Below are 12,036 nucleotides of genomic sequence, written 5' to 3' on the forward strand. Positions count from 1 at the left end.
AAGGCTCCATATCATTACTTTATTTCTCTGTTTCTTTCTCAAAAGAAGGAAGGTTCCCTCGCCCACAAGGTTTACCGGGGGGGGGGGAAGGAGAAGATAATGGTGTGGACCAGGCCGTTCAAGAAAGTTTCTCCTTGCCGGGAAGCAGACGACAAAAAAGCTAAGTTGCTAAAGCTTGAGCAATCAGTTTTTTAAGTTTTTGAGTTATTTTCCTTGAACGACCGTGCTTTGTATGGAAAACCTGTGCGTGGAGGAACCAACTCATAGCTAGTTGCGCCTTTACTTTGTTTCGAGTCCGCTCAACAACTTAAGTGAGCTGCTAGCGCCCTTACTTTGCTTCGATTCTGCTCAGCAACTTAAGTGAGCTGCTAGCGCCCTTACGTTGTTTCGAGTCCGCTCAACAACTTAAGTGAGCTGCAACTAGTTGCGACAAGGTTGCTTGTCGGTAGCGACCCCGCCAACAGGCTGCTGAAGTTCCGCACTCGGCGCTCGCGGCAAGGGTACCTGCGCCGGCAAGTTTCCCTAGAAAGCATAGGGCAGAACCATACAAAGCCAAGAGTCGAGTAAAGGAAGTAACACAACAATTTTTTTGCCTAAGATAGAGTTATATTACAAAAATAACTTGTCGCGCCTCTAATAAAGTGTTCCCATGACATGACTGGTAGCGACAAGAGAAGAAGAAAACAGACGGCACCTGGGCCCCGGCGAGCCAGTATCGCTGGGGGCTGCGAGTGCCAAGAATCGTCCACGGCAAACCAGAGTTGCCGGGGGCTGCAATATCAGATAAGTCTTTCATCCCTCATCATGCATCCTCTTATGGACTGGGGAATGCGAAACCGCGTTTCTTCCCGGCAACTACCGTGCTCCCTCAACTCTAGGCCCTGGGGCTCGTTCCCGGGGCCAAGTTTGGTCGTAGTCGCGGCAGCAAAGGGATGAAACGAGGAGACCGCACCCACCTCGTTCCCGCCTCTGTCAAAGGCGTGAGAAAGGTCGAGCGACGTGGGAAGGCGGCAGGGCTTGTTGCCGGGAGATGAAATGTCTGTCCGAGGGACACCAAGGGTTTGCTCCTTGACATGGGTTCGACTCACGAGAGAAATAACCCGGCAAGCATCCCCTTTTCATTAAAAAACATCCCACTCAGGTACAGCCCATAGAGGATGAAAAACATGAAAGAGAGGATTACAAGTTCTAGTTACAGCTAAGGCCCGAAGGCTTACAAATTAAAAAGATAAGATGCCCATAATCCCTTTCCTGTCCCTCTCCTTAGGAGGCAGGTCAAGGAGGCGAAAAGGGCAAAAGGAGTGCCTAGGCGAGCTACGGGTGCCAGAAGACACCAAGAGAACATCCCGGGGGCCGTCCGAAGGCTGGACGGCGATGGCAGCGCCGGAAGCGGGGCTCGAAGACGGGGCGGCAGGACGTCAGCATGCTGTCGAGGGCACCACGCCCTCGTACTCCGACCTGACGGCCTTGTCGCCAGCCCTCTTCCCCTTCCGCAGCCTCCCTACGCCAGCCGCCCAAGGAGACGACCCCGAGGAGTTCAAGGAGCCAGCGACACGGATGATGGGGCCGCCGGTGCCGCGCGAAGCGGCGCCCGACGCCTAGTCGAACCCGCTACCCCGCCGCCCACTACCCTCGTCGTCGCTGTCGCTCTCCTCCTCGTCACTCTCGCTCGAGGAGGAGCCTTCGCTGTCGGAGGAGTTGTCCACGCAGCACTTCGCCCGAGTGCCGAAGCACCCGAAGACCTTGACGGAGAGGAGATCGCCCTCCATCAACTTAAAATGGAGGGTGAACCCCTCCATCAAGCTGTGGATGCGGGCGAACGTCTTCCACCCTCGATCAAGATACATCACATTAGGGGCTGGGAATGCAACGCGGACTCGCGTGCCACTGATCCCACAACCCCTCATGTGCAGTCTCAGTGTCTCGGGCGGATCCAACTCCATCGCGCGCGCAAACGAAGCTGGAAGCCGGAGGCGGCGATGAGGCGCCCGGCGCAGCCTGACGAAGAACTCGCAAGGGTCGTCCCCTATATGGACCACCGTGGGGGGAGGAGCCGCCGTCGGAGGTGAAGCTGACGCGCCGCCCCATCCGCCTCTTCCCCGAGCGCCTCGACCTCGTCCTCGACCTCGTCCGCGACCTCGCCCCCTCCCTCTTCCCCTTATGGCTGGCTCTGCCACCACGGGCGCGGAAGATGGAGAGATGCGCTGTCTGGCGGCGACCCTCGCCGCCACCGATGAAGGGCCTGGGTTCCCTTTCTCCATGGCGAATGAGAGAAAGGGGAGCAGAAGCTGAAGAAAGGAGGAGATGAGAGAGTGCGGTTTCCTGTGCTCCCCTCCCGCTCTTTATAAAGGAGCGAGGTGGGGGCTCGGCCGCCCCGCTCAGTGAATCAAGGCACGGGAAGAGCAGGGAGTCGGGGCCATCCCGCTGCCTCTGCTCGCGACGGCCCAGTTTCCCACTTCCACCGTCCGCGACCCCAAGCGCATGGGAGCTGCGTGGCGGAAATGCAGAACCAAGGTGACGGGTGAGGCGGCCTCGCTCCGCCCCGTGATCGCGGGGAGTGGACGTCCCGAAAACCGCGCACCGGCCTCGTCCAGTAAATGCACCACGCCCCCACGCCTACCTCCGTTTAGGGAGGAGGGCGTGAACCGTCCCCATCATCGTGGCCTGACGCATGCTCGAGGGGCTTAGCCCCGCGCACGCCGCCCGCGTCACCCACGACGCCGCGTTTGACGCGTGCCATTCTGGGCGTGCGCGGTGGGAGCGGAGAGATATGCGGCGTGACCTAGGCCGCGCGTGCCCATGCATTGTTTTGGGCCTGGCCCAACAGCGCTCGGCACCGTGTATGGCCCAGGCCCGGGGGCTCCAGTCTGTGTACTAGAGTAGGGGTACCCTAGTACCCCGAACTTGTGCACGGGCAGTCGCAGCATCCCGCGGCAAGGCTTGACGGGTGACCGCCAAGACCCTCCGTGGCTCCCTTGAAGACCATTCAAGAACAAAGTCCTCAAACCAAGGCCCCGGCAAGAGGAGCTTGCCGGGAAGGCCAACCAAGGCCCCGGCAAGAGGAGCTTGCCGGGAAGGCCAACCCAGGCCCGGCAAGAGGAGCTTGCCGGGAAGCAGACGAGACCCCGGCAAGAGGGGCTTGCCGGGAAGGCCACTCAAGGCATACCAAGAAAGCTTGCCGCGACGTGCCCTGCGTCCCGGCAAGGCCCGGTGAGCGACAAGCTCCCAAACACGACAAGACGACGACCGCGGCAAGGAGCTCGCCGCGGGAAACCCCCACTTCGTGCCTGCGCTCCAGCACACCTGCTAACGTGTCGCTCTAGGACTCTCCCAAGCACACGTGGCAGGGGGCTGTGCAGCTAGGGGTGCGAGGTGGCAAGCGGAGATGAAGAGAAGGCCATCGTGGCAAACGGTGGCGCTCCTAACGGTCACTTTTTGCACTGTTTAAGCAACTCAGACAGGCATTTAATGCCCTTGTCCCCTGCCGTCAGAGTTAGGTAGGGTGCACTGTATCCACAGTAGCGGTAGCTGCACCTACCGCATCCTTTTCCATTTTTACCCTTCTTGTCTATGTTGCCCCCTGTCGGTGACCCCTTGAGAGTATAAAAGGAGGCCCAGGCGCAACGTAGAAGGGGTTCAGCTAGTTCGGCCAGTTCGGCTCATTCAACACCAGGAACACTCTCACGCTCAGTCTGGCAGCGTCCGTCGCTCCTGAGCAAGAATTCAATACACTCAAACAAGCAGCAGTAGGGTTTTACACATCCGTGCGGCCCGAAGCTGGGTAAAAACCGCTCGCGTGTACCGCCTCGATCCGCTCTTTGTGCGACCTCCACCCCCCGCCGAACCGAAAGGGGCCCTGTCCCCATAGGTGTTGGTGGAACCAGCATCCCCGACACGTTGCTAGTTGTAGGTGCCTTGCAGGTTGTTCCATGTTGGAACATGGATATGTTGGGATATCACAATATCTCTTATTTTAATTAATGCATCTATATACTTGGCAAAGGGTGGAAGGCTTGGCCTTTTGCTCAGTGTTTTGTTCCACTCTTGCCGCCCTAGTTTCCTTCATACCGGTGTTATGTTCCTTAATTTTTGCGTTACTTACGCGGTTGGGGTTATGGGACCCCCTTGACAGTTCGCTTTGAATAAAACTCCTCCAGCGAGGCCCAACCTTGGTTTTAACATTTTGCCTAACAACAACCTAAACTTTTCCCTAAGGAGTTCCAAACCCGAGGGTCATCCTTATTTAACCCACTGGGCCAGTGTTCCTCTGAGTGCTGGTCCAACTTGGGCGATGTCCAGCGCCCCCTAGGCAACCAGGGTCTCAGCTAACCCGATGTCTGGCCCATCCGGTGTGCCCTGAGAACAAGATATGTGTGACTCCTATCGGGATTTATCGGCAGATCGGGCGGTCTTGCTGGTCTTGTTTTACCATTGTCGAAATGTCTTGTAATCAGGATTCTGAGACTGATCGGGTCTTTTCGGGAGAAGGAATATCCTTCGTTGATCGTGGGAGCTTTTGATGGGCTAAGTTGGGACACCCCTGCAGGGTATGAACTTTCGAGAGCCGTGCCCGTGGTTATGTGGCAGATGGGAATTTGTTAATATCCAGTTGTAGAAAACTTGACGCTTGCCTTAATTAAAATGAATCAACCGCGTGTGTAGCCGTGATGGTATTTTTTCGGTGGAGTCCGGGAAGTGAACATGGTTTGGGTTATGTTTGAACGTAAGTAGTTCAGGATCACTTCTTGATCACTTCTAGCTTCACGTCCGTTGCGTAGTTTCTCATCTTACTCTTGTACTCGTATGTTAGCCATCATATTTGCTTAGCGCTTGCTGCAACTCCACCTTATTACCTTATCCTACCTATAAGCTTAAATAGTCTTGATCTCGCGGGTTTTGAGATTGTTTAGTCCTCATGACTCACAGATACTACCAAAACAGTTGCAGGTGCCGATGATACCAGTGCAGGTGATGCTATCAAACTCAAGTGGGAGTTCAACGAGGACCCTGGTCGTTACAATGTGTCTTTTCCCGATGATCAGTAGTGGTGCCCAGTTGGGACGATCGAGGATCTAGCAGTTGGATTTATCATCTTTTCATTTGGATTTGTCCGTAGTCAGACTATGTGTGTACTCTGAATGATGTATGAATTATTTGATATTTGTCTGACGTGGCGACTGTAAGCCAACTCTATTTATGCCTTTCTTGTTCATTACATGGGATTGTGTGAAGATGACCCTTCTTGCGACAAAACCACAATGCGGTTATGCCTCTAAGTCATGCCCCGACACGTGGGAGATATAGCCGCATCATGGGCGTTACACTCAAGGCTGAGGGTGAGGGCTACCTGCGAGGATGAAGGCGAGGACGAGCTCTCCGAGGCTTTGGAGAGGAGGGGTTCAATTAGGATGGGGAGGTGCAGGACATGGAGCCAGCACTAGACCCTGCAGAGTACAGGTTATCACATGGATTATGCCCCTCGCTAGGATCAGCGATTGTGAGTATGTTTTGTTTTTCAGCTCATTTCACATTTCGCGTGGGTTGCTGATGTGCAGCTTTACTTTTGCTTTGTAGGGTGGGCAGAGGAGCATGTTGATTATCACATAAACGCTGTGCAGGTAGTGATTTATGTTTCCTTTTCTTGGATGGATTTAATTTTTTATTTGAAGTCGGAAGTTGGGAGCACTCAAGTTTTGATTAAATGACCTTGGACCGACAACAATGCTTATTTTGTTAATGCGTGTGACATATAGTGAAGTAGGAGTACTTATTTATTTTAAATGAAGCAATGGCATAATTCCTTGGTAGAGCTAAATTATTCTCTGATATAGCAATCAAAGCCAAAATATAGAAATCAAAGCCAAAAGCAACTTATGATGTAGATAGTATGCTATAAGTGGTAACATTTACCTCCTGCCATGTTTTCTCCAGGGATTGTGGCATGCACCTCCAATTCGTCTAATTTATGCATGGAGAACTTTATCTTTGTTCAAATTTTGGTATCGTGTTTTTGCTTACTAACCAGCCAAATTTGACAGAGTACCTCACATTTACAAATCGGCATGTTACTGAAGAAATACATGATTCATGGCAAGGTTTATCCAGATGAGTACTCTTATGAGCCAAGTTATTTTTGCTTTATTCCCTTTGGTGCGCGGGCTTACATCTGAAGTTCCAAGATGCAATGCTAATGGTTCTAGACTTCTAGTCATGATTTCAGGAATTAGTTGCATTGGGTTAAGTGGTTAGTACAGAAAGTAGATGTCTCTCTACTGATACACTTTCTTCCTTAGCTTTAGTAACTTACAACACAAAAGATATGCAATATGGCAAGACAGAACAGTACGTTCAAATACTTTTAATTTTCATAGCCTTACAATAATATATATTATTAAAGTGGCATGCTAACATATAATTATTGTTGGTAGATGTGTAATTTTTCGCAGGAATTTTGAGAAAGGTGAATCCTTGGTTGCACTTCCCTACAAGCATTCATACCATCTTGACTGCATTATTCAGTGGCATCAAATAAATAAGATACAATGCCACTTTCAACCTAGTTATTGTTAGAACATATAGTTACCCATAGATGAGGATTGCTTATGTTTTCATGGTATGAAGCATATCAGGCAATCACACCTGTGACATGGAAATGTAGGGTTCCTTTGTACCTCTACTATACAACCAAACGGCTATGCTTATTAATCTAGTCACCATCATAGAAAATGTAGGGTTCCTTTGTACCCGTGCACCACTTTTTTATACACATTTTGGTATTTGTATTTTTAGATGTCTTGGGTCTCTAGAACTCAGGTTTGGCGACTGTATGTTTGTTTGGTGTTTTATATACTGGGCTATTGGTATTCCTTGTAGAATTTCTGCACCTCCAATAGTGTAATTAAAAATGGGTATTTCTAAAAATTGCATTGAAAGTGCTTAATGAGGTACGTCCATAGATGTTTTAGCACCATACATATATGGTGAGTATTTATAGTATGATGTCTTGTGTGCAATTATTTACATGTCATGACCATTTACTTTTCACTGTAAACGATCCGATGTATCATGATACTTTTGTTTTAGCAAATTTTTATTCAAATTCAAGTTAAATTGGAAGCTTCTCATGTTGCTAACAAGTGTGTTTGAATTCATACTAATGCTCAAAGTTAAGGTTATAACACCCAGTTAATGCTGAAATTAGCACATAAAGTATGTGATGTCTGATGAGACTTCAATATACCATATATGGAAGTCCCATTTTATATTATTGCACATATAGTATAGAGAAGTAGAAATATGCAAATGGATAAGCATGTAGCTTATGTAGTGTTGTGTACAAGAAATCGACGTTTACTCCTACCTTATCACCTTCTACCTATATATACTCATGTTGTTTATCTCCTGCTGAGTTGGTTGTAACCTTGTTTCTTTATGGTGTCCTCTTAGAGGGTAATCCTGTGTGTGTTCTACAGGCTGTTGCTGCCATGTTTTTGAAATGGACAAATTGGTGATCATCAACTCATCATGATTCAGGAGCTTTCAGGCAAAGCATCATGTCTGTCCGTCGCTGCAGGCCATTGTTGCGCCTGATAAAATCTTGCGTGATGTTGATTTGCTTCGGGGGCAGTTCTTCTGCTTAGGTTTCTGGTTACTCCGGGCATATTTCAGTAGACACCTAGGTGTTTTGCAGGTTACTCTGGCCGCATTTCAATTGATAGTAGGTTACTTTGTAAATAAAACATGCAATAAAGTTTTTCTATCATTACAGATCTGGACGTAGCTGGCCTTCTCAACTTGTAGCTGCATGCATTCATGCACTGCATGCACGTACACTGTCTCCAAGGCTCCAAACTTGCTCGTCAATGCATGGCTAAGCAATCAGAGGTAATGTAGCACTCGCCGCCAAACGCTTCTGTGGGAGAGTCTCATGGTTCCGCAGGTTTTTACTTTTTAGAGAGAGAGAGAGAGAGAGAGAGAGAGAGAGAGAGAGAAAGAGATGCCGGCCAGTACGTGGAGGACCCATCCAATGAGTCGACCGGACACCCATCATCTGGCGTCCTCAACCTCTATCTCCTTAATGGCTACCGGACGCCCATCTAGTTGCATCTGGCCAGTATATGAAGTTAGCAATTGATCTTTGTAACTTCTATGGTCCCTACTAATTGGCATCATTCGGTATATCTTTGCAATTTTCGCTAGCCCCAATGGGTAGATCTGAGTAATTTTTTTGAAAGTTCCTGGTTTGGTGTTTGTGTTCAAGCCACTTTTAATTTTTGTGAGAATTCCTAGTTTTGTGTCTGTGTTGAAGCCACTTTCTGACCCAACAAAGAGCGGGGCATTCCGACGGAGGAAATGATGCGATTTTTGTCGGGGGTTGGGTGCGACATATGCCAAAGGATGGCTTATCATGGTGGGGGCGAGTAGAACGTCGCCGGTGCCTGGAAATGGGATGAGGCGAAGACATGCACGCCGGCGAATCTTACCCAGCTTCAGGGCTCTCCGGGGAGATAATACCCCTACTGCTGCTCTTCGGGGTCTCCGCATGATCACTATGGCAAAGTGCTTACACGATTGCTCCTTGAGCTGTTTCCTGGAGGTAGGAGAGGGCAGGGCAAGCTCTCTCCCTCCTATATGATCTGGTCTAGAGCTAATGGATTCCAACCCTTTGCATGGGTGCCCTGGGGGGTTTATATAGGCCTACCCCCAGGGGTACAATGGTAATCCAGCTGGACGCGGGCCCAGCCGTCAGTGCCTCTGGCCTCCGTCTTCTCCACCAATTGCTGGGGCCCGCCGACTGGTGGGCCCCGCCGACTGGTCTAGTATGGAGCCGACAGGCCATGTCTGTGACACTCCAAAATTTTTACTTTGGTTTTCAGCAAAAACTTTGTGGTTTTTGAAAAGAGGCCATTTAAAATTTTCCAGAAAACCTTCCTCTTAAGAAACTTTCTTTTCTTTGGCAAGGTTTTTATTCTGGCTTCAAACTTTGGTGTTTGACCTTTTGAAACTTCTTCTCTGTTGGTTCTCTCTCAAAATTATTTTTGGGAGTTTAATCTTTTTCTTTTAAAAAGAAACTCCATGAAATTTGGGATTTTCATATCTTGGAACCACCATGACTTGGCATTCTTGCCCATGTGGTAAAACCCCTCCAAAACCTCCCCTACAACTTGTGATCAACCTAAATTCTCTGTCCCAACTAATCCAAACTGGTTTTGGATTTTTATTCCAATTATTTTTCCCTCAATTCAATTCTGAAAATTATTTGGAGCCTGAGAGATTTTCAAAGCAAGTGCCCTATTGCATTTGAGTTTTGACCTCAAACCAATTCTCCTGGATTGTCCTTTGAACCCACAACCCAGAACCATCTTGATCCACTCCTCATCTTTTCAAATTTTTCAAAATTCAGTCTCTGCAAGTTTGGACTAGATTTGCCAAATTTGGAGAAATTCATATCTACACTCCTCCAAAAATTCCACCAAAATTCAGGCAGCCTATTTGAGCAAGGAGAAGCCACTCCACCAAAAATCAGCTCAAGGAAAAATCACCAGAGGCCAATTTCATTCGGTCGAACACCTGGTGGGCACTGTTACTGTTCATAGTTCAGAAAATTCAGTTTTCAGTGTCATCTTCAGTCCGTCAGTTTCAGTCACGCGGCCACAGTGCCCTTGGCACGTTCCTCGCCGCCTCTTCCTCTTGTCCGAAGCTGCACACGCGTGCGTGGAGCCTTCCTGGCATCGGTAGCGCGCTGGCTCGCCCTTGCCGGCGTCTTCTGCGGCGTCGGGACCTCCCGTGGCGGCCAACAGGAGGCACACCACGACAGAACGCCGTTCCGCGCCGCCCATCGCTCCCTGGCTCTCCGCGTGGCCTCATGCACGCCAGCGCACGCCCGTAGCACAGCCACCGTGGCCGGCAAGCACGGAATGCGCTCTCCGCCGCCGACGGGCCCGCACCATCACCGTTCCGTCGAGCTCGCCCTTAACACCCAAACCCCGGCCAGTTCAACACAAAAACGGACCCGTTGGACCTCCGTGATGATGCTCGACCCCCTAACCACCCCGATCGAGCACTGCGCCACCGTAATCGCTCGCCGGTGATCCTCGTTCACGGCAACCGCCTCGGACCGCCTATATAAAGGGGTCCCGAGCTCACTCTCGTGCACGCAGCACCTCCACTACTCACCAACACCCCGCCAGGCCACTAGGGGGACCTCGAGGAGGTCTCCTCCCCCAGCTCCGGCCGCCTCGCCCCGCCTCGGCCTCCAGCTCGATTCACTTCGGTGAGGCCACCTCCGGCGCCCAAACCTCGTCCGTAGCCCTCTCTTGCACCCAGTAGTCTAACCCCCACCTCAATTTAATCTTTGCAGCCCTCTCCGACGAGCTCCATCCACGCCCGAACCACCGTCCGCCGGAGTTGAGACCGCCGTCGACGTGCTGCTCACCGGCGACCAACACCACCACCCACCGTTGCGGAAGGACACGGTGAGAACATTGGTAACCTCTGATCCCCATGCCTCGCCGTGGATCGCCGCCGGCGACCACAGCAGCTCTCGGGCGCCGACGAGCCTCGTCCCTCCCATTTGAAAATTTAAACATGACAAGTGGGACCCGCTGTCAGCCTCTCTGTCCTTTCTAAACGAAGCGTTATCTGAAAACGCCTTCTGCCAAATACGTTTTCTCTTCGGGCTGGCGTAATCGCTACCGAAGCGTTTTCTGCTTTTATAAACTAGCCCCTGGAAATCTTCTGTTTCATTACAGATAAGTCCCTGGACAAAAACCCTTATAACTTTTAATCAGAAAAGTATTTTTGATTGATTCTTTTTCTGTTCTCTTTAAAATTTTGTCTAGTTTTTTTATCAGATTTATTTGAAAAATATTTGGTTTACCTTCTGTGCTCTCCTTGGTATTTACGTTAGCGCATATATCTTCTTTAAACGTAGATACCGAAGGAGGTGACGGAGCCGCGAACTTCACCGAGCTAGGCTCCGACTACTCTGAACCAGGCAAGCATGTTTGAACTTTTGATATGATGAGTGTCTTGGCATGTTTTGCATTTAGTTAGTTTCATGGCATGCCGGTGAGTATACCGATGAACGTTATTTTATGTGATAACGAGGTAAGTGAGTTCGATGATCCATACGTGGATGAATGTGAATATGAATGGCCATGTGTTGGCATGAGGATGGGTACGACGGCAGTGTTGTAGCATGCCAGTCTTACGCCAGACTATGTGACTTCAGTGTCAAACCATATCGGTCCAGTACCTATCATTTCCTTCCTTGTACTACCACATGTTTTCCGCAAGGAATATGGTTTAGTAAGTTCCAAACCGCTTTCATGGTACACACCAAAGAGGAGAGGCCGTGATGATGGTTCCATGGCCCTGGATTAAAGCCAGTCATCCGGTCAGGGGGCATGGGTGTTTCCGGTTGGGACCGAGAGGGGGGCACCCCTTAGAGCGCGCGTATATAAATTTGATCCCATGCTATTCGAGATTGTGATCTCCCCGTCTCAAAAGTTTTTCTTGGAAGATGACTAGGGTGATTCCTAGCATCGAGAGGTAGGATGGGTGTGTACTAGTTAGCTGTGTTTTCTTCTGAAATACCGTAAACGGAACTAGTCCTTCGTGACTACGGAAATCCGTTGACTGTGGGAAAATTTTTGTACAAACTCTGCAGAGTCATATATTCCTCCAAATCATCTCTTCCATGTCAAGTTTCGTTCCTTCTTATCCTAATCAATTGTCAGCTTTGATGACAGAGACTCCGGTGAATCGCATGAGTGCTAAGTCCGGTTAAATGATCACTCCTGTGGATGGACTAACCCGTTTGTTTTCATGAATTGAATGTTTATTATGAGTATTATTTACTTGTGAATAAAAGCCCTTTATGTGATGTCGCTCAGACGTCCAACTGTGGCATTTCTTTTAAAGCCCCTTATGTGATGTCGCTCAGACGTCCGACTGTGGCATTTCTTTTTAAAGCCCTTTCTGCGATGTCGCTCAGACGTCCGATTGTGGCATTTCTTTTAAAGCCCTTTCTGC

At 49.8% G+C, this 12,036-nt stretch overlaps 1 pseudogene; it reads left to right on the forward strand.

The window, feature by feature from the left end:
• Positions 1-12,036, forward strand: part of LOC123057135 (uncharacterized) — an 81,558-nt pseudogene that overhangs the window by 42,643 nt on the left and 26,879 nt on the right.

The sequence above is a fragment of the Triticum aestivum genome, chromosome 3A (genome assembly GCF_018294505.1).
Source record: "Triticum aestivum cultivar Chinese Spring chromosome 3A, IWGSC CS RefSeq v2.1, whole genome shotgun sequence".
NCBI classification, from domain to species: domain Eukaryota; kingdom Viridiplantae; phylum Streptophyta; class Magnoliopsida; order Poales; family Poaceae; genus Triticum; species Triticum aestivum.